We start from the raw sequence: 27,080 nt of genomic DNA, 5'->3' as shown, positions 1-27,080 counted from the left end.
GGAACCTAGGCAGCAGGCAGCTCTCACTTCCCCTCCCCCACTTGGCCACCTCCTCAGAGAACACCCTGTCTTCACTTCCATCTGCTCCCAACAGACCTCTACAGGAAAGTCACTGCACACATCAGAGCCGCACACAAGACTGTGAGGTCAGCACTGGGTCCCCAGCAAGAATCTTTTAGTGAGGGCCACTGGGGCCAGATGAACATGAGAAAGAGAAAACCGGGAGGGTTCCATCCTGAATCCAAGTGCCCCGCGAACATTTCCACATCTATTATTCCAACTGTAAGATAAGTACTCTCGTTATCCCTAGTATAAAAATGAAGAGATTGAGACTGTGGAGGTTAAATGGCCAGCCTAAAGCCACACGACTAGTGATGCCCACCCCAAAGTCATTATAGCCAGGCCACCCCTCCCTGCCTGTCAGGAAGTCAGGAGAAGCCAAGGGGCCCAGGGTGCAGAGACTAGTCTTTCCAACATCAGGAAAGACCCCCACCCACCTGGCCTGTTTCCAATCTACAAAACTCAGGCCGTGGAGTCTTTTGGAGTTTGTGGCTATTCAATGAGTATTTACCAAGCACCTACTGTGTTCCAGACCAAGAACAGTCAAAGGTCCTGTTAAGGCTTAGATATGAGGTGTCCCCAAGAGCTTACAAGAAAGTTCAGAGGCGAAGTGATTGGTTGTGAGAGCCTTAACCTATCTGCATTAATCCAGGTGAATGGATTAACTGGTTGGATGGAAACCACAGGCAGGCAGGGTGTGGCTGGAGGAGGTGGGTCACTGGGGGCATGCTTTTGGGGTGCCTGTTTTGTTCCTGGTGAGAGCTCTGCTTCCTTGTTGCCATGTCCTGAGCTGCTTTCCTCCTCCACATCCTTCCCTCATGATGTTCTGCCTCACCTCCGACCCAGAGCTATGGAGTTGGCCATCTATTGACTGAGACCTAGGACACGAAAGTGCCAAATAAACTTTTCCTTCTCTAAAATTCTTCTTGTCGGGTGTTTTGGTCACAGTGGCGAAAAAGCTGACTAAAACAGGTGCTGTTTCAGAGAATCTAAAATCCTGTGGGGGACAATGACAAGCAGTCAGAGGCGTGAGGCGCGCATCCTAGGAGAGTGACCAGAACCAGGCAGGCTCCAGTTCCTCCAGCAGCAGTCCCAGGGGCAGGGAGGGGCCCAGGCTCCGTGCAGAGACCCCAAGGCCAGAGATGCAGGCGCCCCGGAAGCTCTGGGGAGGACAGGTCTGACCCGGGGCTGCTGGCGGTCCCCCTTCACACGGTCCTCAGCACTGCGGATCGTCCCCACGGGACGCGCAGTAGAGCAAGGCGAGACAGGTCGCCGCGGAGCGCGCAGGGCGGAGAGGCCCCGAGAAGCCGCCCAGGCCGACCGTGTCGGAACCGGGGTTGGAACAGAGACCCTCCCTGCCGCACTGCACGGGCGGGAGTCCCACTTTCTCCGCAGACTTCCACGTGAGCCTCGCGCACCACCCAGGCGGACACCCACCCGGCGGCGGCGGGCGGGCGGCAGGTCTGAACCGGTAGGCGGGGCCCCGGCGGCGCGCGCTCTGGGCGGGGCGGGGCAGGGCCGGGACCTGGCGGGCGCAACGCGGGCCGCAGGGGCCAGGCCCAGGGATGGACGCGCGCGGGCTAGGCCGCGGGACACAGAGGCGGACTGCGGTGCGCACCGGGCCGAGGAAGGGCAGGGCCGGAGAGAGAGCCCCGAGGAGCCAGGAGGAGCCCTCGGCGCCTAACGGCGCCCGGGCCGCACCAACTGTCAAGGCCAGGGGGAAGGTGCGACCGACGCGGGCTCGGCCCCGCCAGGAGCTCCGCCTCCGCGCCCCGCAAGCAGCGGGCCTCCACGCCGGGGCCGGGCTCAGCCCCTCACCGCGAGGCGCGGAGGCCTGGCCGGCTCTGCGGCCACCCGTGACTCCAGGCCTCGTCCAGCCTCCCCCGCGGCGCCAGCCCACTTGGTTCCGCCCGCCTCGGGCAGCGTTACCTAGGAGACGGGCCAGCCACAGCCACGCCGAGGGCCACGGGCCCACGCTTTCAGGAAATTCCCGCACCACGGACCAGGAGGTCCGGCGGCCGGTGCCCAGCGAAGCCGCAGGCCTCGCAAGTCCATGCACCGGCCGAGGGACGCGCCCGATCCCGCGGCCACCCGCAAGGAGCCAAAGTCTGCAACGCGCCGCGTACTCAGAACCCGCCTCGCGTCATTTTTGTCGTCAGGACCGCGGAGCCAATCAGAACCCAAATCGCGCGCTCCGCTCTGCAGACACTAGCCAGTTAGCGTGGGGATGGGCCCGTCCTGATTTGCATGGACGACGATCCTCAGCGAATGGGAATGTGACTGGCGTGAACAACAACCAATGAGATTCTGTCAGGGGCGTGGCCGCGGGCGTCCCACGAGGTGAAGATGCTGCGGGCGGAACCTGCCGAAGCGAGCGGGATTCGGGGGAGCTAAAGTCGCAGGGGCAGGGCGGGAAGGAAGATCCGGAGCGGGACACGGGATCCGGAGCTGGAGCCCCCAGGTGAGTGCAGGGGGAGACCCCGGCCGGCCGAGCTTTTCAAGGACTTGCGCCAGGAGGGTGGCGGCGAGCACCGTGGTCCCTCTCCATCTCCTTTTTCCCGGCCCTACGTCCCTGCCCCCGCGTCGTTCTCACCTCCTTTCCAGCCTCCTCACCTCCTTCCCCATCATCTCCCTTCCCCCATTCCATCCTCTCTTTGCTTCCCTGTCATCCGCCTGACCTTTCAGCTGGCATCCCCGACCCCAGCCCCAAACTTCATCCCTCTTTGGCATCCCGGTCTCAGCCCCTTTCCGTTCCGCAGCCTCACCTCCCGCTACGTTCCATCCTTCCTATCCCTTCTCTCGGCTTCTGCGCAGCCCGATGAGAGCCTTCCTAGTTCCGAACCTCCCATCTCTATCCTTGTTGCTCTTCAGGGCAAATCCTTCATCCTCGCTGCCTGCCCCGGTCTCTCCTGTCCCTTGACCCCATCCTTTCACCTATTCTGCTCCCAGCCCATTCAATCTCTTCTCTCTCCACTTGCCCTGGTCCGCAGGACCTTGACACTCCCTTTCTGCACCAGTTCCTTTGGCTATGTGACTCTGCACTCCTCCACTTCATCCTTAGGTCCCTGCTCCCATTAGCAGCTTTTTCCCCCTGTCCAGGCCCTTCCAGGAGAAGGCACCAAGCACTTTTCCATCTCCCTACCTGCTGCTGCCCCTGCAGGATGCAGAGCCTCCACTGCTGCACAGCTTCCTACTGCAGTATCAGCAGCGTGTGTACCTGCCCACCTGCCCACCCTCCCATCTAGACACCTCCTGCTCACTCTTCCTGGCATTTGTCTTGGGGGGCTGCTGCCAAGGGGCTACACTTTGCCTAAAGCATCCTGGGGTGGCTCCAGGTGGGGAGTCCCCATGCACCCTTTCCTGTCTTCCTGGCCACCATCTCCCTCCCCACCCCACCCCCACTTTCCTGCTCAGGCTCACTTTGTGATTCAGCATTTTTGGGATTGGTAACTTTCTTTGCTTCCTGAAATGATGGGGACCTGATTGAAGGCAGGTGGTCTGGACTCTGAGGTGTAACAGGGCCAACTTAGAAACCAGATTCAATCTGCCTGGTTGAGAGAGGGACTGGAGATGGGTCCCACCAGCGGGGGTTGCCTTTTCCTCCCCTTCCATTTGTCTGCCCTGTGTGTTGAACTGGATCCAAGGGGAGATGACATAAGTAATAGCTCCTGGGGAAATGGGCTGTGAGCATTTATGGAAATTAATACATCCACATCCCAGGAGCAAGAACACCAAGTTCAGGCCACAGCTGTCCCACTGTCTGTCGCTTCAGGATTTCTTCCTTCTCTGCAACTTCTCCTCCCCCTCAAAAAATGCCAGCCCCCCCTTCTAATGCCAAGAGCAGCTCCCACTCTGCTCATGAAGCTGCAGTCAGGCCCTGCTGTGCAGGCTTTGGGGAATTGTGTGTGGAGAGTCGCATCTGTCCCACCTGATTCGCGCTTGGCAGACTTGTCTGCTGCAGAGCCCAGGCTCATGGGCAGCTCCTGGGATCATGGCCCTGCACTTTCACAAAGTGGGCTCCTCAGAGTGCACCAACTCCCCAGGTCCTGTCCCATCAGGCCCAAGGCACAGCCTTGCCAGGAAACACTGTCCAGGTACATACTGGCCCCAGTGGCACTGACAGGGCTTGCTCTGCTGCACATCCTTGCCTCAAAAGCAGCCTGGGGGAGACTTTCCTTATAAAACAGATACATCTTATTCTCTTTGCTGCACCAGTCAACAAATAAATGCCTTGTGGGCACTGATCAGGACCCAGGGACTGTGCCAAACAATGGGGTAGAGGAGTGTCGTGAAAAAGCCTGAAACCTTTTTCATGTGTAAGTGTTCAAAACCCTTGCAGGTCTGAATATGGAGCCTAGACTGCAGGAAGCATGCACAGCACTGGCTGCCCACAGGAGATGGGCAGGTGGGACACAGGCATGGTGCTGGTGAGCAGGAGGGCAGAGAGCTCTGAGGGCTGGCCAGCTCAGGAGGGCTTCCATACACTGGGCTGGCTCCTCTTTCTGTCCTTTCCTTTTTCAATCTTCTAAACCCAAGTGATTCAGGAGGAAAGGAGTGGCAGAGTTTGATTGGCAGTTTCCAGTGAGGGTGTGCAGGGAGGGGCTCCTGGTGTTTGTTGGTGCTCTTCATGGCAACTGGGCAAACAGAGTCTGCGTCAAGGGAAGGAGTACTCCTAGAAGCTTGGGGACCATGTTTCCGTTTCTGGGGACCCTGGCCAGAAGCAGTGTATGTTTGATCCTTGGCTAAATTCTCAGTGATCTTTACATCGCCAAAGGCCCCAAAGTAAAAGCCTTTTTCCACAATCCCTGCATAAGGAGGCAAAACAGCAGGCAGCACTGGGGAAGGGCTGACTCTGAAGGTGTCCAGGGCCAGAGACCCCACTCCTTCCTTCAACCCCTCTCCTAAGCAGCCAGGAGGCCCCACCCTTAGGGGTGAAGACCCTAAAGCTGCAAGGGTCTTGGCCAACCAACAGCCAATCAGCTCTTGTCTCAGAGGAGTAAGTGGAAACCTAGAGAGCAGCTGCTTCCCCAAGGTCACACAGAGGCCACAATGGAGTTGGGTTAAACTCTGTGCTTCCCACTTATTTAGGCCCAATTCACCGCCATGGCTGCCCAAGCTGGAGGAAGCCAGCTCCCCAAGAGATGACCAGCTACCCTTTGGGAAGGCCTCTGTCAAGGTGTTGCTGACACTCATGGATAAGTCAGTGTCCTCTGGTGTGTCCATGTCCCTGGAGGGACTGTTAGGAGCAGGGGAGGTGCCACTCACCCCAGGGAGTTCTCAGGGACTCCAGTCCTGCCTGACCTGGGAGGTCACCTCACAAGTACACTGTCTGTTGTTCATGACTGTCAAAGAGATGGCCATGTAGTTAGAGAGGAGGTGGGAAGCCAAGGCCCTGGATAGGCTGGAGGGGAGAGGGGACTCCCCACAGTGGAATTGTACTTCCCCTCTGGGCCTGGTGTAACCCTGCCTAGGGCAACTGAGGCACAGGGTGGCCACAAGCCTCCCAGCTAGTGAAGAAACCTTGAACCTGTCCTTCCATGCCAGGACTCTGTAGCAACGATCCCTCTGCCTTCCAGCCACGCTGTAGCAAAGGGCAAAAATCCTCACCTCTGTGTGGGTGAGTCTCCCTGGATGCCCAGGAGTCAGGATTCAGTCCCAGGCCTCAAGGGATATGGAAACTCCTTCCTCGTGAAATGGAAGGTTCAAAAATGTTCTCCCCTCAGTGACCCAGCATGCTCCTCTGCCCATCTTCAGAGTGTATCTGTTAAGAGATGGGTCCTTGGTGCCACTGAGAGAGGCTCTCTGACTCAGTGAGTGCTCAGGAGGAAAAGGAACAGGCCTCCCCTCGGAGAGGAGACACCCTTGAAGGGGACATCACACCCTGGTCTTCATCCGGCCACTCTGTGTTGGCTTGAGGCTTTCCATTTGGTCAGGGATTGGCAGATGGGAGTTCCTGCCCAGGTGGACCTGAGTTACTGCAGGTCTTCACACCCTTCACCGTATCTTGGGAAGCTCAGACAAGTGGCATTTCTGTTCCTCTTCCCACACAGCACGGGAAGAGCTCTGACCCAGCCCAGCCTGGGTCCTGCCGCCAGCTTTCACCTGGTTCCTAATCCCCATCCCATCCTGCTAGTCAGGGTCTCAGGAGTGGCCTCTGCCAATGACCATGTGGTTAGCCCCAAGGCCTGGGGAGTGCAAAATGTGTGGTTGGGTGTGTCACATGTCCCAGAGCCAGCCCCCCTCCCTGTCTCACCTGCTTCTCTGGCACTTGCCCTGCTTGAGTCCCTCTGCACACACCAGCACCTGCAGGTGGGCTATCTTGAGGCCATGCTGTTTGCAGACCAAGTAGAATTGGGAAAAGGAGAAAATATGGAGAAAGGGTGGGGACCACCTCCTACACTTCCCACTTGATCTCCAGACCAGTTAAAAGGACCTTCCTCACTGATCTGGCTGAGTGGCTGAAATCCGTCACCCACCTCAGCAGCTAAAAGCCAGGTGTCTCGGTCTGTGTTCTGTGGCTATAACAAGACACCTGAGGCCAGGTGATTTTAAAAACTCACAGTTCTGGAGGCTAGGGAGGCCAAGAGCACAGTGCCAGCACCTGGCAAGGACCTTCCTGCTGCACTGCAACATGGTGGCAGGCATCAGATGACAGCATGACAAGCCTATGTCAGCTTAGTCCTCTCTGCTTTATAACCCGCCAGCCCTGCCCTGGAGCCCCACCCTCACAACCCCATCTAATCCTAATTACCTCCCAAGGCCCCACCTGTAAAACCCATCAACATATAAATTGGGGAATTCAGTTTCCAGTGCAGGGAACTTGGGGGACATATTGAAACCCTGGCACCAGGCTCATGTTCCTTACCAGGTCCCTGCACCAGATTCAAGGCAAACCAGCAGGCCACCCATCACATAGGTGACCTCGCCACTAAGTGAGCCACTTCCTGGGTCCTGTACACTCGGGAGTCTTGTCCATGGGGTCCTCTGTCACCAGCCTTGGGCCTTTGTCCCAGTAGAGAGTTCATCCTTGTTATCAGGGCAGACTCACCACTGTGCCCTCTAAGCCACTTGGTTTCCTTCTCCTGCCTCCCTTTATCTGCATTGGAGGCCTCTGACACAGAGCAGGATGGTAAATGTCAGCTGCTCCACTTCCAGGAAGAGACCAAGCCCCAGCCACAGCCTACCTGGAGCCCAACTGAGCCCCAGGAAACCCAGAGCACAGGGGCTTGGGTTTCCTGCTGAGTCAGTTCATGAACCCACTCCAGACCTCTCAGAGAGGCTACCTGGTCCTGGGAGGAGCCCTGGAGACTCCAGCCCAGCTGCCTGCACCCACGGTAGAAAGGAGGGGTGAAGGGGAGAAAAAAAGCAGGCAAGAGCCCATCCCTGGACAGAGGGTCACGCCTTGCCCTGGCCTCAGGCCTGGAGGCCCATGAGCCTGCTGGCTCCAGTGTGCACACCGGGCTGTCTGATCCCAGCAGCTCACGGGCACAAGGGGGCCCCTAGCCCACGGCTCTCCCTCTCATAGATGTGTTGTCATCTTCCGTCCCTGGGCAGCTTCATGATCTTTCAGGGCGAGCTCAGACCCTGATGTCCACGAGCTGTTGGTCCCGGCCCCGGGTGGAAGGTCTAGCACCCTGCCCTGGAGCTGTGCCACTCTGAGCTCTCATGGTAGCAGGGGCTCTGGAAGTGGTGTCTGTGCCACCCCTTACAGATGTAGGAGAGTCAGAAGTAAGTAGGATGCGTGGACACGGAGATTCTAATGAGTGCACTCATTATAAAATAAACTTAAAACCTGTAAACCTCATGATGATGGGGAAAGGCCTACAGGGGACATGTGAGGGCTGACGGTGAGCCAGACCCCCAGCTCTAGCCTCTGGGGGCAAGAGCCAGGAAAGGGCAACAGTAACCGCATGTCCCACTCTGAGAAACCCCTGTTGATGGGGAAGCAGAGGTGGGTGGCGGCCATCTGAGGTACACCCTGTGATGGGCAGAGCTGGCCAGAGGCCCACTAAGGGCAGAACATGACCCTGGGTGAAAAGGGTGAACGGAAAGGATGGTTTGGAGGCCAGGGCTCCCATGGAGCAGGACAGTGACGGGACGGGGAGGGAGAGGGAGCCCCAGAGGCTCCCAGGCTGTTCTTGGAGGGTCCAGTGGGTTGCACAGATGGAAAAAAGCAGGGCAGGAGGAAAGAGGGACCCCCAGATGGCAAGCACCATGCTGGGCCGCGCGCTCGCCTGTTGTGCCCACAGGCATTGAGAAGGGAGGGCTAGGGCTCACATGAAAGGTGGACAGGGTCACCTGGGGCTCAGTGTCCAGAGAGAAGAGTGTGCAAGACAGTGCAGGGGGTGGGTGTGGGTGCCGAATCCGAAGGGGAAGTAAAGGTCAAGGAGGAGGAACACCGGCTTATTCTGGAGCCCAGGAGGAGGGAGACCCTGGGGCTGGGACAGGGTCTGCCGTGGGGGAGGCAGTCTGCACTGAGAGGGGAGCAAAGCCAGCCTCCAAGAGTGACGAGTGAAGGTCCTTGTCCCTGTGTGTCCCATTCAGAGACAGGCCCTGACAGGCAACATAACCTTCCAGAGCTGGTACTCAGGGAGACAGAACCGAAGCCAGAGGTCACTCTGCTGCCTGAACGGCCTTGATAAAAGTGCCAGAGAAGGAAAGGTGAGGAGGAGCCGTCCCCAGCCCCAGCCCCAGCCCCCAACACCCTCCTGGCTGCCCTCTGTCGGTTCTCTCTTCCGTGCATTATTCTGTTTCCTGCCCTTACGGAGGACACTTCTGGGGACACTCATGAACTGTCAGGCCCAGCTCAGCCTCCAGTGCTCTGCAGAGTGCATCCTCAGAGCAGTGAGAACAGGCCGAGTCATCGTGCCCACCAGCCCCGCAGGGCCCAGCACTGGACGCCCCCGGAAGGTCCTGGGTAGCTGGCCAGGCTCGTCGTTCACAGTTCCTTGTGACCCCGATTCAGGGGTTCCAAGACTACACTTTGAGAACACTTCCTGGCTATTTTGGTCTGTTGGTGAACTTTTCCGCCTCTGCTTCTCAAAGCAGCGCACGGAAAACTCTCTTTGATGGTTGAAAGCTCCGGCAAGAAGAGCTTCGGATTTCTTTAATTCTGAGGAACGTGTGAAGCCCACGTTCCACTGGAATGACCTGCTAGCTTTCGTCAGCCTTAAATCTAAAATTGTGCGTTTATCCCAGTGTGTGCTCGGGGAGAGGCTATTGTTAGCTCCCCAGGCCCCTTGGAATGAGGTTTATTCAGGGATGCAGACGCCCGAATGCTTGTCCGCTGTGAGAAGCCAGAGCTGGGTGCAAGAGCAGACCCTGGTCACCGTGTGCGTACCCAGACCCTGTCTGCACTCTGTGTGTTCTCTTGGCCCTCACTGTGTGCCCCCGCTGCACCCCACCTGCACCACATGTTCTGTGAAGACACCTCCTGTGGCACCCCTCCCTGCTCCCTGCTCTGCCACCTCTGATCCTGCTCCTCACCCCCGGGGGGTATTGTCTTTCCCTGGCAATAAATACATGGTATTTTTAGTCACCCGGGCCAGGAGGTATTCAGGTGTCACGGACAGGAGGCCCAGAGCCATCCTTCCCCTCTGCCCTGCAAAGGTCACTGGGCGTCTGGAGCAGGATGCGCAGAGCCCAGCTCAAACTCAACATCGCCCTTTCCTCGGGCGCACGGCTGTGCTTCGCTCCTCACCAGAGGACCGCAGGCCTCCTTGTTTACATCCCGCTCAGGGGACATCAGCTGTCCTGTGTTGGGCACCTTGGGGACTCGGGTGCTGCTGTGCTTTCTCCTCATGCTGAAAGATAGGTTTGGGAAAAGCCGCTTGGAGCCTGTGGGCCAGCTTTGGGGGCATGGACCCCCACCCTCCCGGTGCATACAACAGTTGTCAAGAAGGGCCCGGAAAAACGGCTCCCCACAGAACGACCTGTTCAGATGAGGCCGAGGCTGGCCACGGCAGGCTGTCGTCTTCCGCCCCCTGCTCATGGACCACAGACGGGCGCGGGTGAGCTTGCTGCGCCAGGCTGTGGCGGTGGAGAAGGGGACTATGGTCCACAGCACAGAGGTGCCCCGGGCCACCCCAGAAGCGCCTGCAGTCTGGTGGGCATGACACAACAGCGTCCACACAGCACGGTCAGGAAAGGGGGAGTGAGAGGGAGCCAGGCCTGAAACCAGGAGCTGGGAGGTGGCCTTGAGGCAAGGGGAGCTGGGCACTAAGGGGAGAGGAGTAGCGTGTGGAGGGGGCACCGTGCTCGTGAGGAAAGGTCTTGAGGCCTGGGCATCTTTGGAAGATGGGCAACCTCCCCTGTGGCTGTACTGGGTCACTCACCCTGCATGGGTGGGGTGGGGGGAGTTGACCAGGTCCCCCTCCTCAAGGCCCCAAGTCTCCCTGTGCCACCCTCAGGGAACTCTAGGCTGCCCATGATGCCCATCATCTCCTAAACATGCACACAGAGCCCTGTGCCCCACTGGGCACTCACCTCTGCCTCACCCATGGCCAGAAGGTTCTGGCAAAGTCCACTGGGTGCTGCTGGGAAGATGCTGAGGAGAGGGTTTCTCCCCACCCTTCAGCAGCTGGTAGCCATGGCAACCATGGGGAGCCACTGGAGTGGCCCAGCCACCTGCTGGGCCGAGTGGGTGCCGAGGCCTGGCTGGGCCCCAGGATATTTCACATGGTTCCCTGGGGAGCAGCAAGTAGGGGGAGCCCTGGGCCAGGGGTCCTTCCCTCCAGCCCCTGGAAGGGACAAGAGGGCACCTGTCCCCAGGCTCAGAATCTCTGGTCCCTAATGCAGCCCATATCCGGCTTATTCTGTTGGGTGCTGCAGGGCTGGGTCCTGAACTCCTGCAGCCAGCACCCCCAGGAGGGTCCCTTCAGGCTCTTCACGTCTGCAATGCTTGTAACCCAGCCTCTTTGTTTCAGGGAGGTGGAAACTGAGGCTGGGGAAAACCCATACTTGGTCTCGGCATCCCATAGGTCTCAAGAAGCTTTCCCCATAGCAGTTATTTCTGCAGATGTTCAGTCCCTCCCAGATGGTGAATTCCATGAGGATGGGTCATGCCTGTCCCTGTCCCACATCACCCCCAAGGATCTCTGAAGTCCAAGGATCAGGGCAGAAATCAGTCCCATACCAGATCCCCCCAGACCCTGCTCCATGCCCCATCCCTCAGCCCCAGCTCCCCATTTCAGACCAGGTGGTCTGGGGTGCATCCTCCAGGGGACCCTCATACATGATGATGATTTTTATCAGCAAAAGGCAGCCTGCCATGAATGCATGCAAATCCACACTCTCCCCACCCCTCCCCCATCGAGCCAAGTGAACACTCACTGGACCCAGGCTGATTCCACAGACTTAAAAGTACCCAGGCCCTTTGATCCATTGCACTCACCTCCTAGGACTGCTCTTGGTGCCCATGTGTGGTTGCTTGCTTGCTTGCTTGCTTAATCAGTAGGTTGGCTGGCTGGTTTTGTGGTGCCTAGGATCAAATCCAGGACTCATGCCTGCTAGGCAAGTGCTCTTCCTCAGAGCTTTATTTTGGGGTCCTGGGATTGGACCCAGAGCCTTGTGACTGCTGGGCAAGCACTCTGCCACTGAGCTATAGCCACAGCCCTCTGTGCCCATGTGTCAAGGTCCAGGGCTCCAAGCTGCAGAGAGCTGAAGACCACAGTTCCTACTGTGTGCTCAGGGAACAAGGAAAGCCGCAGCTGCCCCTGCCCTCTCGCCTCCCCTCTGATTGCTCCACCCCCAGGAGCTGGCTTGTAATGCATCCGCTGCCTCAAGCACAGGCTTCTTAGGACCAGGGAGAAGCCTTCAGAATCCTCAGAAGTACTAGATGGTCCTGGCCTGCCTGAGCTTGACCACACCACTGAGGGACCCTCCCCAAGGTACCTCCCCAACCGAGCGCCTGAATACCAGGCAATGCCCAAGGCAGGACAGAGGTAGCCACAGCCTCTGGGGGCTGGCACCCAGCCAGACATGGCAGGAGGCAGGACATGCCTCTAGGCTGAAGGTGACCAAAGCCAAGTGTGGGACCTGCGTGCCGAGGCAGCCACAGTCCTGCAGCTGGCCTCCTACCCTGAGGGGCACAGGCTGCCTGCCTCCTGGAGTCTGGATGGGTGAGCCCCTTCTCCTGGCCTCTTGGCGTTCCCACACAACAGGTTCGGCCCTGGGTGCTGCCCGGCCAGAAAGGAGGACGCGGCTCTGATTTACAACTGAGGCACTTAATTATGTGCAGCTGATTCCTTTGAACTGCAGAAGCCTTCCCAAGGGGTCCAGATCCCGGGTTCCCAAGAGCAAAGAAGGTTGAGGTCCTAAGAGCAGAAGTCCAGGCCTCCAGGCCTGGATGGGGGCGCTGGACTGCTGACAGCACTTGCCCTCGCTGCAGGAAGCGAGTCAGGTGTCGTCTGACTCTGGGAGGTGCTCAGGACAAGATGGCAATAATGATCGCTGCCCATGGTTACTTTCGTTGACAATGGGCCCTCGTGGCGGGTTAACTCTCCGTGGGGTACCCCACTTCATATCTTATGTTCCTTTCCTCTAAATTCTCCAGCTGCCTCAGAGAGGGTACCGACCCTCTCTGCTTCACAGATGAGAACAGGTCCTAGACCTTGCCTGAGGTCCCGCAGCTAGCAAGGGGCAGAGCTAGAATGGGACGAGTCCTAGACCACCCTGTTAATGAAGCAAGTGCTCCCCTGACCTTGCTCCTGAGCCAGGTCACCAGGAAGCAAGCAAGGGGGACCCCGCACAGGAAGGTATGGCCCAGCCCCCAGCTGGCTCTGCTTGCTCTAGCTGCAAGCACTCCCATGGGCTCTCCCCTACCCCACCCTGGCCATCTTCCCCTCCCTGCTTTTAGGCATACAGATGCTCCACAAGAAAGCCGACATGGGCATTCGTGTACAATGTATCAAACGTATTCTACTGTCACATGTAATTAATTAGAAAAAAAAAATTTTTAAAAAGAGAGAGAAAGAAAGGGGCCATTAAGGCAGAGGTCAGGGGCTGGAGTTGAGGCTCAGCGGTAGAGCGCTCTCCTAGCATGCGTGAGGCGCTGGATTCAATCCTCAGCACCACATAAAAATAAATAAAATAAAGGTGTGGTGTCCCACTACAATTAAAAACAAAAATTAAAAAAAAAAAATGCAGAGACCATAGGAGAGGCCCCTCCCCTCACCTGTCAGCCTCAGAAACCCCTGGGAGTCCTCCACTACTGTAGTAGCCCAAGGACTTTCCCCAACAAGGAGACCACAGGAGGGGCCGCCTCCTTTCCTGCTCCTCCAACACATGCTAAACACTTTTTCATCTTTCCACTCTTCCAAGCGAGGCTGCCATGAACACTCCTGAGCGTCTCACCTCACTTCCTCGCTTGACCTGGTGGGGCGAAGTTGTGTAAGTCGGGTTCCCTGTGCCCCAGAACCCGCCCCTCGGTGGAGCAGCCTCAGTGCGGCTCCCTGTCCTTTGTGGTTGCGAAGGCGCAGGGCCTGATGGTTTTGTTTTGCGGATCTTTTTACTCAGCGGAGGCTTTAATGGATGTGGTGGGTAAAGCTGGCTTTCAGATTGCTGGTGTGCCGCATGGGCACGATATTAATCTTTCATGCCTCTGTCCTGTCACGTGATGATGGGCCAGTAATCCTCTTTGAAGCCCTTTGTTATCTATTCTTACCCTTCCCCCGACGTGAGGCCTGGAGCAGAGCCCCACACAGGGTGACTTGCCCGTGAGAAGGTGCCTTCTGTGCTTCCTTCCATCGTGCTAGGGCCAGAGGGCTGTCGAGGCGAGGTGGGTACACGGCAGTACCCCGTTACCCGTGGTCTCCTTCCTGAGGTTGCAGACACCCTCAATCAAACTTGGTCTGAAAATATCAAATGGAAGTTGCCAGAAATGAACAATTCATAAGGTTGAAGTGGCTTCTATTACATTGCATTATAATTGTTTTATTTTACCATTAGTTATCGTGGTTATCTCTTCCTGTGCCCGGTTTGTAAATTAAACCTTATTATAGGCAGGAGTACAGGAGAAAGCATGGCTTGCACAAGGTTCAGTCTTATCAGGCTTCCAGGCATCCTCTGGCGGTCTTGGAATGCATGCCCGGTGGACAAGGGGGCACTGCCCTCTCAGTTTCCTGGTACCACAAATGGCTAAACTCAAAATAGCCCCATTCATTCTCTGGCAGTTCAGGAGGACGGAAGTGCAACATCGCCATGTGGGCAGGGCAGGGACCTTCGGGAGGCTCGGGGAGTCTCCTGCGGGCCTTCTGTTTCTGGAGGCTGCCACAGCCCTTGGTGCCCCTCATCCACCTCAGGCTCAACTTCCATTGTCACATGCATCCTGTCTGTCACTGCCTCTTGTAAGGACCTTGTTGTTGGACATGGGGCCACCATAGAGCAGGATGATCTCATCACAGGATTCTTACCTTAAACATCTGCAAAAGTCCTTTTGCCAAATAAGGTCACCTTCACAGGCACCAGGGCTTGGACGTACCCAAGGACACATTTCAACCTACTACAGCAGATTTCTGATTCCTACCCCCACCCAGTGCTCCCTCTGGAAGTTTCCATGGCTCTCTTTCTAATGTGGTGGCTCTTCCTCCTTGACAGGGATTGGATACCAGGTGTCGCTGGCCAAAGAGTGAGGGCAGAACGGCAGGACATGGGCATCCAGCAGGCTCATGCTGGGTCACGACCCATACAAAGCCAGCCATGGGGCCTGGAGCTGGGACTAAGCACCAGGAGTGGGATCCAGGGTGGGTCTCCTGTCTCCTCTGGCTGGTAGGTTTGGAAGGCAGGACTCCCTCCTGGTTCAGAGAGCTCAGCAGCCCGGGGAGGCAACAAGAAGACCAGGCCTGCCCCTTGCAGGGGGCAGTGGTGGGGGTCACTGAAAGGAGGAAGGCCCAGGTGCATACGGACATAGCTCCCCACTAGGAGCAGGTGGGGTTCTCAACCCGTGGCCCTGTTTCCAGGATGCCGGCCTGTGCTGCCCCCTAGAGGAGACAGATGGGTACCCTAAACTTGAGGAAGGCCTCTGTCTGGGCGTCCCCTAGTAAATAGAGTAGCACGATGCACAAGAGGCAGAGCCTTGAGACATGCTACTGGGCCACACCTTTCTTCTAAGCTTCCAACTCCCCTCTGAGAAGGGAGTCAAGGCCTTCGCCCCCCCCCCTTTCTTCAGAGGCTGTGACTGAGGTCCCCCTACTGCACCTGCCCAGTAATGAGAGTTCTTGAGTGAACACGGTCCTCGCGGGTGAGCTCAGGCTGGCATGAGACGCGGGTCGGCCGTGAGCAGCCCGCCCTGTTCTCTACCAGGACAGTGCTAAGCCCAGCAAGGTGCCTGGACACACTGACCAGTGTCCTGTACACAGCCACCTAGAGGTAGGCGCCATCACCACAGCCAATGCAGCAGACCCCCTGATGCTGCCAGAAGCTCAGGTCATCTGGGTGCAATGGCAGCAGCTGCCACTTTGCCTGCAGGACCCCCTGCCCCGTTGCTACACATGGGTTCTCTCCTCAGGTGTGGGTTTGTCCAGAGCTTCAGAGAGGGAGAGGCCCCAAGCCTTCAGGGGGGCAGGGGGACAAGGCCACATGGCCCAGGGGACTGCTTGGTTGCAGAGGAGGCCAACATGGCCACCCATGTAAAGTGACTCTCCCTCCAAAAGTGCCCATCTCAGAAATACCAGGATGCCAGCTTCTCCCTCCTGCCCCCACCCTAGGGTGCAAGCAGTTAAGACCCACCCTGTCTGCCTGGGAAGACAGGCAGCAGCTGACAGCCGTTCCACCCATCCTCCATCCCTTGGTCTGCGGGGGCTGGACATCCCCCAGCCTCCCTTCCCTGCTGAGTCAGGCTCTGGGGCTCAGCACTGCCTGGGACGGTTCTTATTTCCTCCCCACCCCCATCTGGGTTTTTCCTGCTTTGGCTCACTTAGACTCTCCATCTGGCCAGGAGAAAAGGCTCAGCATTTTCTTTATCCCCGCTATGGTGGATGCACCAGAAGGCATGGGAGGACCCAGGCTCTGCAGCCACTGCCTGTGCACCCTGCTGCTCTCACCCTTGCAAGGAGCACAGCATGTCCTCTGGGCCCCCCAACCCAACCACCTTCCCTCCCTCATCGATTATCTGGCGAGATATGGAGGTTCTGTCTCTGATGCTGCAGCCAGGTAGACACCACTGTGAAGTGGGGCAGGAGGTGCTGCAGCAGTGGCAGCAGAGTCCCCTCCATCCAGTGAGGCTGCAGGTGCCAGCAGAGTCGCCTGAGTTTGCTTATCCCCCGCCCCGAGGGAGCTGGCAAGTGGGGGGCAGGGGTGCTGCCTCACAAGTAACCCCGCTGTGGCACCAGGGGCAAGGGAGTCTGGAGGTGGCCATCAACCCTGCAGGTGACTTTTACCTGATGTGAAGGGCAGGGCTTGGATTTCACAGAAAGGCAATGAACCAAGTCCCCTTGCACTGTGTCCCCCTCACCCTGCTAGTGGCCTGTTTGCTCCCAAGGACAGGACACCCTGGACCCTCTACCCACCCTCTCTGAGAATCTTTCAGGACAAGACCTGCTGCCCCCAACCTCAGAGGGGCTGAGAACTGCTCTTGGTGGCCTCGGGACCTCGAGGGCTGTGCCAAGGAAGTGGCAGCCTGAGAAGTGGCTCTCGCTATCCTGAGCGCTGTCCCTGCCCGCCAGCCCCAGGCATCTCACTGTGCCTTGAACCTCGTCTGCCCCCCAGCCAGCAGAGGGGCTGCCCCTCTGCAGGAAAGTCAGGCGTGGGGCCACCTGGAGAAGGTGTCCTGTGACTGTGGCCTGGGCCCCAGAAGGAGGCCCTGGGCAGCCCTGCCCCATTCCTCAGAGAGTAGCCACAGTGAGAGCCACAAAGGCAAGACACAGGCATGCCAAGGGGACAAAAGCTAGAGCATCCGTGGTGAGCTCCACCCTGGCCAGCATGTTGAGATGGGCCTTGCCTAGACATTCGTGAGATGAGTCTGAGGCTCACCAGATGGCCTTGCGGGGCTGGGCACCCCACCCTCCGTGGAGTCCTGGTCCTCGAACGTCACCCGTCCTTTGGAGCATCTGCTTTTCCGAGTAGCAGGTGGCTTCCCAGGACCCACTATGCCTGGAGGTTCAGCCCCTTGCATAGGCAGGAAGCACAGAGTTGGCACTGGCCTGAGGTGAAGGGCTGGGTATGCAGGGAGAGCCCTTCCACGGCACCTCTGGTAGATGATCAGGCACCAGCTTGGCTGGTGGGCTGAGTGGATGTGCATTTGCACATGCGTGTGTTCGTGTGTGTGCAGATGCCCATCTGTGGTCAGATGCAGCCCCCAACTTGGAACCCCCACCCCCACCAGGCTTCTAGGCAGGGCTGCCCCAGAACATGCTGTCCTGCCTGGGTTCTGGTCTCTCCCTTGATTCTCTTGGTCAACTTCCTATAATGGAGGAACTCTGGCACACCTTCACAGAAAAGGGATATAAGTTTAGTTTTAAGAAAAACAATGGCGTATGACCTGGAATCTACTCTCTGCCCCCCGGTCCCACAGTGCAGGCTACACGCCTTCCGGGATGGCTGGGAATGGGGTCACGAGGGCCATGGGAGATCAGGGAGCCTGCTCTGGCACCCGGTTGCTCCCCCTCTCTCTGTCGCTCTGTCTCTGATCCTCTTCCTCCATCTCTCTGTCTCCATCTGCCTTTGGCAAGTATTTCTTACACTTCAATCATTAGCCTTTCCTCTTGTGATTTGGGTCATAGGTACACACCACCCATCCTATTTCTTAGTTTATATTTTCCTTTTAGTCATTGATACTTCTTTTTTGTTTTAACCCAGGGATGCTTAACCACTGAGCCACATCCCCAGCTCTTTGTATTTTAAACAGGGTTTTGTTAAGTTGCTTAGGGCCTCAGTAAGCTGCCGAGTCTGGCTTTGAACTTGCAATTCTCCTACCTCAGCCTCCCCAGTTCCTGGGATTGCAGGCATGTGCCACCATGCCTGGCTACACTTAAATCATTATTTTGAAATGAAATTTTCAGTCCCTGCAATAGAGGAGAAACCCGGCATTACTAATCATCCTTAAAAGGTTATCTGGAAAAGTAGGTGATACTGCCTGCCAGGCCTGTCTCAGTGGGACCCGGGGTGCACCAGGCATGCTCAGAGAACCCCTGCCTGGGGAGTGCCATAAGTCACCAGCCATTCTCCAGGAATTCAGTTGTAGGCTACCTGCTAATCATCTCCAGTCAGCCCCAGTTCCCTTAGTCCACAGGTGGAATACCTGGTCAGAGGTCAGGTGCAGGTCAAGGGCAAGCTGGGGAAGAGGTGCTTGCCAGAGATGGGGCAGCCCATGATGGGCAGGTCAGCCCCATACCCCCCTAGTTGGGGAGAGGTTTTCCTGGGAATCCAGGGGCTAAGCTAGCATTCTAGTGTCCAAGACTGAAACCCAAGAGACATAGAGAGAGTTCCCCAAAGATTGCCATGGAAGTCCAGGGGAAATGGCGGGTGGTTCATTGAGAGTGTTGGTTTGCAGTCGGGCAGAGGATTTTCCCAGCCCTTTGCTCCTCAGGATTGCCTGTCTTTGGGCAAATCTTCCAGAAGATGCAGGTAGATGAGGCGTAGGAGGTAGAAAACTCCTCCCTGCTGATGCTCATCCGAGAGACCACTTTGAGTAGTATGGGGTGACCCATTCAGACCTGGGTGTGGCCACTGCAGCAGACTCTGGGCTGGTTAGAGGTAGAGGTGCAGGTGGTGGAGAAGGAGGTGGGGGGTGGGTATGGTAGTGTTGGAGGTAGAGATGGTGGAGGTGGTGATGGTGGAGATGGAGATGGTGGAGGTGGTGATGGTGGAGGTAATGATGATAGAGATGGTGATGCTGGAGGAGGTGGTAGGGTGGAGGTGGAGATGGTGGAGGCAGTGATAGTGGAGGTGGAAATGGTGGAGATGGTGATGATGGAGGTGGAGGTGGTGGAGGTGGTGATGGTGGAGGAGGTGGTAGGGTGAAGGCGGAGATGGTGAAGGCGGTGATGGTGGAGGTGGAGATGGTGGAGGCGGAGATGGTGGAGGTGGGAGATGGTGGAGGTGGAGATGGTAATGGTGGTGATGGTGGAGGTGGAGATGGTAATGGTGGTGATGGTGGAGGTGGAGATGGTAATGGTGGTGATGGTGGAGGTGGAAATGGTGGAGGCAGAGATGGTGGAGGCGGAGATGGTGATGGAGGAGGTGGAGATGGTGATGGTGGAGGTGGAGATGGTGGAGGTGGAGATGGTGATGGTGGAGGTGGAGATGGTAATGATGGTGGAGGTGGAGATGGTGATGGTGGTGATGGTGGAGGTGGAGATGGTGGTGGTGGAAATGGTGGTGGTAGAGGTGTGTCTGCATGTATTTACAAATGTACATATGTCCGTGCACATGCCATGAGATGCCCGGCTCTTCACACGTGCTTCTTGCACCAGCATCGTGCTGAGGTGGGGGAGAAGGGCTGCAGACCTGACAGAGACTGTTGAGTTGAATCTTAGCCTGAGAACCCAGGAGCCTGTGTGGCCATAGTCTTGCCAAGGAAGCCCTTGGAAGGTTCTGCAGGACGCCCTCGGCCTCCCTAGGAAGAGCAGCCAGAACATGACCTCCCACCGCTCCACTTCCCTCCACTCTGCGCTTCGGCCTCACTGGTGTCTGTTACCTGTAAGCCAAAAGCTGCTCGTCCAGAGCAGGCTGGCACACATGTGCGCCTTCAGCAAAGGCAGTCTGGGCACCAACAAGCTGTCAGGCCCTGTCCTGGGCACAAGGGGCTCAGCAGGAAATGGGACAGACCCTGGTCCCACCATCCTCCGGGACTCACCATCTGGTGAGGGACAGTCACATGAGCAGCCTTCACAGACAGGTATGCCTTTGGCAGAAAAAACACAATGTCATAATGGATGGAGCTCTCCAGGTTGGCCTCTCTGGAGACGTGACAAGGAAGAACATCCAGAACGAAGGAGCTGCACCTGCAAAGGCCCTGTGGCACAGGGGCCCCAGAGGATCCCGAGGACACCAGCAGCCTACGCACCCAGGACTTGTCCAACAAGCACCTCAGGCTGCACACCGCCACTGTTAGCTTCGTCTGGGAAGCTGACAGTTCAACCTGGGGCCACCCTGGACTCCTGTCTTCTCTCACACGCTGCATGGACCCACCAGCCGCCTCTGAGGCCCCAGCATCTCAAATTCATCAGCCCCTGGTCACCTCCACCTCCTCCACCTGACCCAGGCAGCCTCAGCTCAAGGCGGATTGAGGGTCTCCTCATGAGGACCGCCCCTGTGTTTGTCCCTGGACTTCTCTGCTGGTGAAGGCACAGGATGTTTAGAGGATAGACCCCCAGAACTGCCACTCGCAGGTGACAGGGCAGGCTCATCACCCTCTCCAAGCTCAGCTTCCACAGTTGTCCTCTGTGGCTAAGGATGACGAAGCCTTGCAGGATTTGGGAGCAAGACTTAAGGCGTGAGTGCATATGAAGCCCTTACCCAAGGTCTCCCTGGGGCCACCCGGTCACCAAAGCTCTGACACTGATCCCTGCGTAGTGACACTGCCCAGGTTGTGTCAGGGGCTATCCTTTAGCTCCCCTACACGGCACTAGGCACTTGGAACTCAGAGGGCCCTTCCCGGATGTCCTGGACCCCAGCCATTCAGTATGGGGTCCAATATGGGGCGTGGTCCCTGAAGCCAGCCTTTACCCCAGGACCAGACTAATCACCACACCCAAAAGAGCGAGGCCCTCATCCCTGTCCTGCAGAGGGCAGGCCAGTGTCACACAAAGCCGAGGACTGGAGCAGAGGCCAGGTGGCCCCTCCCCGGCCGAGCTCTCCAGGTGCTCATCTGCACTCACATAGGAGGTGACCCAGGCGGGACTTACAACGCTGTGTTCATTTAATTCAGCACGGGAGAGAGAAAGCGAGCACAGTCTGCGTGAGCAACTCCAAACAGAAATAAACGAGGCACAAGCAGTCTCCAAAAATAGTGCTGCGTTAGAGGCAGCAGCCCGGGCCACGCAGCAGCTGTCCCCAGCTCTGCCTCTCTGCTGATGACAGCATCGTGGAGAGGGCTGGCAAGACGGCTTTACAGTGTTTACTCCGGAAGAGATTAATCAGGCCTGCAATCCGAAGATGAATTGTGAGAAAGCAAGAACAGCCTGAGGATGCTCAGGGTGCCCAGGGGGCCTCTCACGGCCAGCATGGGGGTTGCTTGGCCAGGGAGGTTCCCCTCCATACTCAGAATGACCCCCAGAGGACGAGGCTGTGGCTGGGCACACATAAGGCCAGCTTCTGGAGGAACAGAGCAGCAGGTGCCAAGGGCATCGTGAGGATTTGCACTTGGGTCTTCACTTCATTAGGATGGACATCACCTTTTTTTAAACTGTGATCAGAGGTGTGCAGATCACACCTGAGGGCACCTCAGCCCACACCTCCAGCCCACTGCTGGTTTTTGTGAATAAAGCTTTATTGGAACGCAGCCGGTCATCTCTGGCTGCTTTTGCACCCTGCCGTTGAGCAGTTGCAACAGGGACTGACCAGCCACAAAGCCTGAAACATCTCTGGTTTCTTTATCATATGCTTAAGCATCCTAGGGAAGCATCTGTCCAGGAACAACGGCAACTAATGCTGGGTTTGGGTCTGGTGTGGTTTTAGTTTGCTGATGTTTATTTGAGGCTTTAGAGGCATCGTTAAAAAAAAAAAAAAATCTGCAATACTTTGGTTTGTCTTGTATAAAGTAGAAGTGTTGGCCAGGATGTTTAGTCATGTGATCAGCCTCCAGCCCCACCCTACATGCTTCTCAGTCAAGAATGCCCACCTGCTGCCTGCAGGCCCTTGGGCTGTCAGTGAAGGGTCCTCCCACAGTCACTTGGACCAGGCAGGGTCCTCTGGGCCACCTGCCAGGCCCCCCCTGCTGTTCCATTCCCCATCCATCTGGCAGGGGAGAGCAGGTCGACTCCACTGAGCTGGGCGGGAGAGACACCTGCTCCTGGGGGTCCTTCTCCTTGGGGTACACTGAGATTGCCCCATGTCCCTCGGCTTCCATGAATCATGGAGAGCTATTTCAAACCTCAGACCGTGGCAACGCCTCTACCCCCTGGACAACGGTGCTCTCAAGGGAGGGGATCCTTTCCACGGACCACAGAGCCAAGCACAGAATTAGCTTTGGCCTTTCTACTTGGCCCGTCTTGAGCATTTGAAATTTCATATGATGTGTCACTGGGCACGTGTCTCCCACAGAATGACACAAGGAGCTTTTTAAACCAAAGGTCTGCGTTTGCATGAAGGCTTTGGGGACTGCTTGCACCCACCTCCACTCAGGTGGGGGCAGGAGGACAGAGATGTCACTGCTGAGCACACACCAGGCTCTGCAGGACGCCCCCACCCTAGGAAGAGGCTGCCCAGTGTCCAGTGGATCTACTACATCCCCTTCCTCCCCCAGAGCCAGGTTTTGAATGGGGACAGACCAAATGCTACCAATCACAATCACACTGCTGCCGAAATGGGTCTGCCTTCTGGGTATCAGTTGTTAGAATGGATTAGCGTGTCAAATCCCCAGGGGAGGAGGTTATGATCCCGTCAAAGAAAAACTCACTAGAATCCTGGAGCTGTCTGGGAAGTCAACCACACAGGCAAACCAGACCCCAGTAACCAGGAGTGCACCCAGGACAGCAGCAGGAGCTCCCGGCAGGTCGTCTTGCTTCATCAAATCAGTACGCAGACCAAGGAGAAGTCCGAGAGTCAGCACGGGAAGCAAGGATGGTAGGTGGGGCTGGGGCCTGGGGCCTGGGGTGCAGCGAGGAGGGTGTGTCACGGGAAGGGTGTGTGTGAAGCAGGGTGGAGGCGCTGTCCTGGACCGGGATCTGAGGATCTGTACAGAACACGTCTTGGACTTGCAACTCGGTGCACCTTCAAACTGCCCGGCCTCGCAGAGGCTCAACATACGACTTTTCAGCTTTATAATGGGCTTATCACAGTATTGGGTGCCTTTTCAACAGAGGACACTCTCGAGTTAGGAGGGCTCATCAGTCTGCAGCCCTGTCGTCGGCTGAGGTGCATCTGAACTCAGCCGTGCCATCGTGGTGTGAGAGGCCAGCAGCCAGGGACCATGCAAGTAGGTGCTAGGTGCTGAGTGCCCATGCCCCACACCCAGCGTTGAAGCCCCAGCTCCCTGTGGGTGGCTCTAAGAGGCGCGGCTTGGGGAGGTAACCAGGGCCATGAAGTGAAGCCCCACATGGGAGGCTTGAGCTGCTCTCCACCTTGGGCCCTCGGCAAGCGGGAAGAGGGCAGGGACATAGGTGACAGGGACAGAGCTGAGAGCACCTCCATCTCAGTCTTGCATTTCCAGCCTCCAGAAGTGTGTCTGTTGTGAGCCACCTCATCTCTGATATTTTGTCACGGCAGCCGGAGCCAAGACAAGCCAGCGTGGCCCTGGGCCAACAAAACGTCTCCGCGGACACCGAGATTTGAAGTCCGCATCACTTTTACGAATCACGAAATAGTACCTTCCTTTGGTTTTTTCCTCCCATTTTAAAATGTGGAAACCTCTCCTAGCTGGGGCTGTGCATAAACAGGCGATGCGCTGGATTTGGCCGTTGGGCTGCAACAGTTTGCCGGCCCCAGCCCAGGGCACGGACAGAGGCCGCCTCCCTCCACTCACCACTGACCTGACAACGGGTCGGGATCCTGCTGCCTCCGCCATTTTAGGAAGGAGGTGGACAAATGAAAACGCCCTTGAAAGAGCATGGCCTCCGTGTCAGTGTTCCACAGAGAGGCCACTGAAGGCCGGCTGAGCCAGTGGGGCTCTGGACTCTCACTGGAGCTTTGGATCCCTACTTCCCGGTCACTGGCTAACAACTAACTGACCCCTTCTCAGCTTCCATGTGCAATGGGCACAGTCACCAAGCCAGCCTGCAGGGTTTCATAAGGCTTGGGTGTGACAGCCACGCATCCAAGGCATTGGCCAAAGAGAACTGTGTTGGCTTAAGGCAGAAACCTCGGGCCAAAGGATGAAAAGAAGACCCTTGAGAACAGTGTCCAGCTGAAGAGCAAGGCCAAGAGTCCTCAGACACTTGAAGGCCTGTCACACCACAGAGGGACTTGATTTGTTATTGTCCCTACCAAGCAAAAGTGGGGAAGCCCATCTCGGATCACACTAGGACCTTATTGTCATCCCAGCTGTCCCCGCTGGAACATCTGCTTAGAGTTCCCGAGGCTGGAGGCCTCGAGACCCACCAGCACGGGAACTTGCCAAGGAATGTGCATCCCCTGGAGCCCCTTGGGAAACGTGGCTGCCCATAGTGCAGGCCTGGAGGAACGTGAGTCCTATCAACGTGGACTTGTTCAGTCCTGTTCCTTGATGGAAATACCTAGATGCCGGAAGAACTGCTGTGCGGTCCCCACTCAGCAGGAGATTTTTGATGCTCCCAAGACCAGCCTTGTTCTGGGGTAGGCTTGAGAGGACAGGATCCAAGTTGATCCAAGAGGCATGTGTCACCTCGGCCTATATGTGGCCCCAATCCAGCAGAGATGTCCGCCACCTACTGGAAATGGAAGCAGAACTTGGTGCCTAGCCTTGTCTGTAACAGGAACATGCCAGGACAGACAGTCTCCTACTTCGGGAACATAGAACTTTCCGGAAGCCTCATCTTCCCTGTGTCTCAGGCCACCCCAGCTAGGAGATAATTTGGGAAGTGGGGTCATAGGTGACAGCTGGGCCTGCCAGCAAACGTATCTGCCAAGTTTGCTTCCTAGCTTAAATAGGTCTCCACGAGGGCAGGGGTAGAGCGGCCTGTTGACTGCATGAAGTACTTCCTCTTATTGTCCAATTTTCTTCTTTTTACTGTGGGAGAAGATACATTGTAAGTCTTACTGATTTAACTGTTTTAAGGACAGTTGAATGGTATAAAGTACATTCATGGTGTGCAGACATCTCCACCGCCCGTCTCCAAACCTCTCGTCACCTTGTAGACCTGAAACTCTGTCCCATGAAACAGCGCCTCCCACTTCCCCACCCCACCCTGGCCACCCTGCTCCATGGGTGTCTCTAAGGACCTCCCATCAGGGGGATCCTTCAGTGTTTGTCTCTGGGGTGGCTTCCTTAGCTAATGTCCTCAAGGTCCCTCCACCTGATAGTCTGTGTCACAGTTCCCTGCCTCTTTGACGGGTGAGTAATGTCCCTTTGGATGGACGGGCCACATCCAGCTTATCCACTGACTGTACATCACTGGTGGACACTCAGGTTGTCTTGTTGAGCTCTTCTGAATGACACTGCCAGGAACCGGCTACCTCCTTAAGGTACTGCTCCCAGTTCTTCACGGTGAGATCCCAGAAGTGGAATTCTGGGTCAGGTGCTGGTTCTCTTTACACGTTCCTGAGGAACCGCCCACCGTTGCCACAGCAGCTGCGCCATCTTCGGTTGCAACCAACGGCACACAGGGGTTCCGACTCTCCACATCTCGCCAGCACTTTCTGTTTTTTCACAGTAGCCGCCTGGTGGGTGTGAGGCAGTATCTCATCACGGTTGGATCTGCAGTTCCCTCGTGGCCAGTGACGTTGAGCATCTTCCCGTGCGCTTACTGATTAGCAAGTTGGCTTTGGGGGAAATGTGTTCTAGTCCTTCTCCCATTTTCCAACCAAGTTGCTCGGTCTTCTCCTGTGAGCCTCAGGACTTCTCTGTGTAGTCTGGGTATCAACCTCTTATCAGGCATGGGATGTCTAAGTATCTTCTCCTTTTCTACTGTTTTGTTTGTTTGTTTGTTGCTTTGTTTTTCAGTATCAGGGCTTGGATCCAGGGGCAATTAACCACTGAGCCACATCCCCAGCCCTTTTTATTTATTTTATTTATGCATTTATATATTTATTTATCTATCCATTTATTTTTGGTACCTGGGATTTGACCCAGGGGCTTTTTGCCACTAAGCTACATCCCCAGACTTTTTTTTTTTTTTGAGACAGAGTTTCACTGAGTTGTTCAGAGCCTGGCTAAATTGCTGAGGCTGGCCTTGAACTTACAATCCTCCTGCCTCAGCCTCCTAAGCTGCTGGGATTACAAGCAGGCACCAACATGCCCAGCACCTTTCTTACTGTTGACAGTGTCTTTTAAATTAAGTACTTCTTTTTTTTTTTTTTTAAGTTGTAGATGGACTCAATGCCTTTATGTTTTTTTGTTTTTTTTTTTAATGTGGTGCTAGGATTGAACTCAGTGCCTCGCACTTGCAAGGCAACGGGCTACAACTCCAGCCAAGTATTTCTTTTTTTTTTAATACTTATTTTTTAGTTGTAGTTGGACACAATATCCTCATTCTATTCATTCATTTTTATATGATACTGAGGATCGAACCCAAGACCCTGCACATGCTAGGCAAGCGCTCAACCCCAGCCCCTAAATTAGGTATTTCTGACTTTGTCACCCAGTATTGGACAGTCGCCTCCCTCCCTGGCCTAAAGTAACTTTGATTAAAAAGAGTTGGCAGGTGTCTGAAGAATCACAATTTAGTTTTAAGGGCCAGGGCTGCAGCTGAGGCTGTTCTGTGTGTCTGAAACGGCAGAGCGGCTGCCGAGCCCGAGGTCTGCTTGGCGGGTTGGGCTTTCTCCCACCCTGAGGTTCTGTAGTCACTGCGTGGTCTGTGATGATGGCGTGGATAAAGTCTGTGTTCACAGACGTGTTGTGTGCTGGGACCAGAGTATAACTGTGGCCCCGTTCCCTGTGGTTGTGGGGTCACCTGTCCAGGGTCGGAGGTTCAGCGGGCAGTGATGCTAGATGTGCATGAGGACAGAGCCCCAGTCTGAAGCAGAACAGCCTTGGCTCTGGTGCCCGCCTGGCCACTGGTGGCCGGGTGGCCTTGGGGGCTATCTGATATTTGTGGACCTTAATTTCCTCTAAAGTGCATTTCACGGTGAGGGCTGGCGGCACACCCCAACGGGGCTCAACATGGGCCCTGCCTCCTGCACCTCCCTCTGGTGTCTCCCTGTCTCTTCCATTCCCCTTTTCCCCTTCGCTCTTCCTCTTGCTCATCTCCCAGGCCTCTGCGTTCTTACTCAGTGCCCAGCTTAGGGGG

At 56.5% G+C, this 27,080-nt stretch overlaps 2 protein-coding genes across 10 annotated transcripts in view; one reads left to right on the top strand and one right to left on the bottom strand.

Annotated features, from left to right (window-relative positions):
- The window catches only part of Nphp4 (nephrocystin 4), a 99,849-nt gene extending 97,663 nt beyond the window's left edge, over positions 1-2,186 (bottom strand). For 4 of the 9 annotated variants that reach the window (XR_009224940.1, XR_009224941.1, XR_009224942.1 and 1 more), the window contains exon 1: positions 1,990-2,186. The gene's annotated coding sequence lies outside the window, so the exon portion shown is untranslated. The remainder of the gene's footprint in view (positions 1-1,989) is intronic. The other 5 variants (XM_046424535.2, XM_046424536.2, XM_058572739.1 and 2 more) reach the window with 2 other exon arrangements.
- A 178-nt stretch (positions 2,187-2,364) lies between these two features.
- Positions 2,365-27,080, top strand: part of Kcnab2 (potassium voltage-gated channel subfamily A regulatory beta subunit 2) — an 87,781-nt gene continuing 63,065 nt past the window's right edge. Inside the window, exon 1 of the mRNA XM_046424545.2 lies at positions 2,365-2,521. The gene's annotated coding sequence lies outside the window, so the exon portion shown is untranslated. The remainder of the gene's footprint in view (positions 2,522-27,080) is intronic.

Source organism: Marmota monax, unplaced genomic scaffold (assembly GCF_021218885.2).
Source record: "Marmota monax isolate L192 unplaced genomic scaffold, Marmota_monax_Labrador192_F-V1.1 WCK01_AAM20220418_F8-fsc00080, whole genome shotgun sequence".
In the NCBI taxonomy this organism is placed as follows: Eukaryota; Metazoa; Chordata; class Mammalia; order Rodentia; family Sciuridae; genus Marmota; species Marmota monax.
Note: the sequence above shows the minus strand (reverse complement) of the source record. Positions and strands in the feature narration are given on the sequence as shown.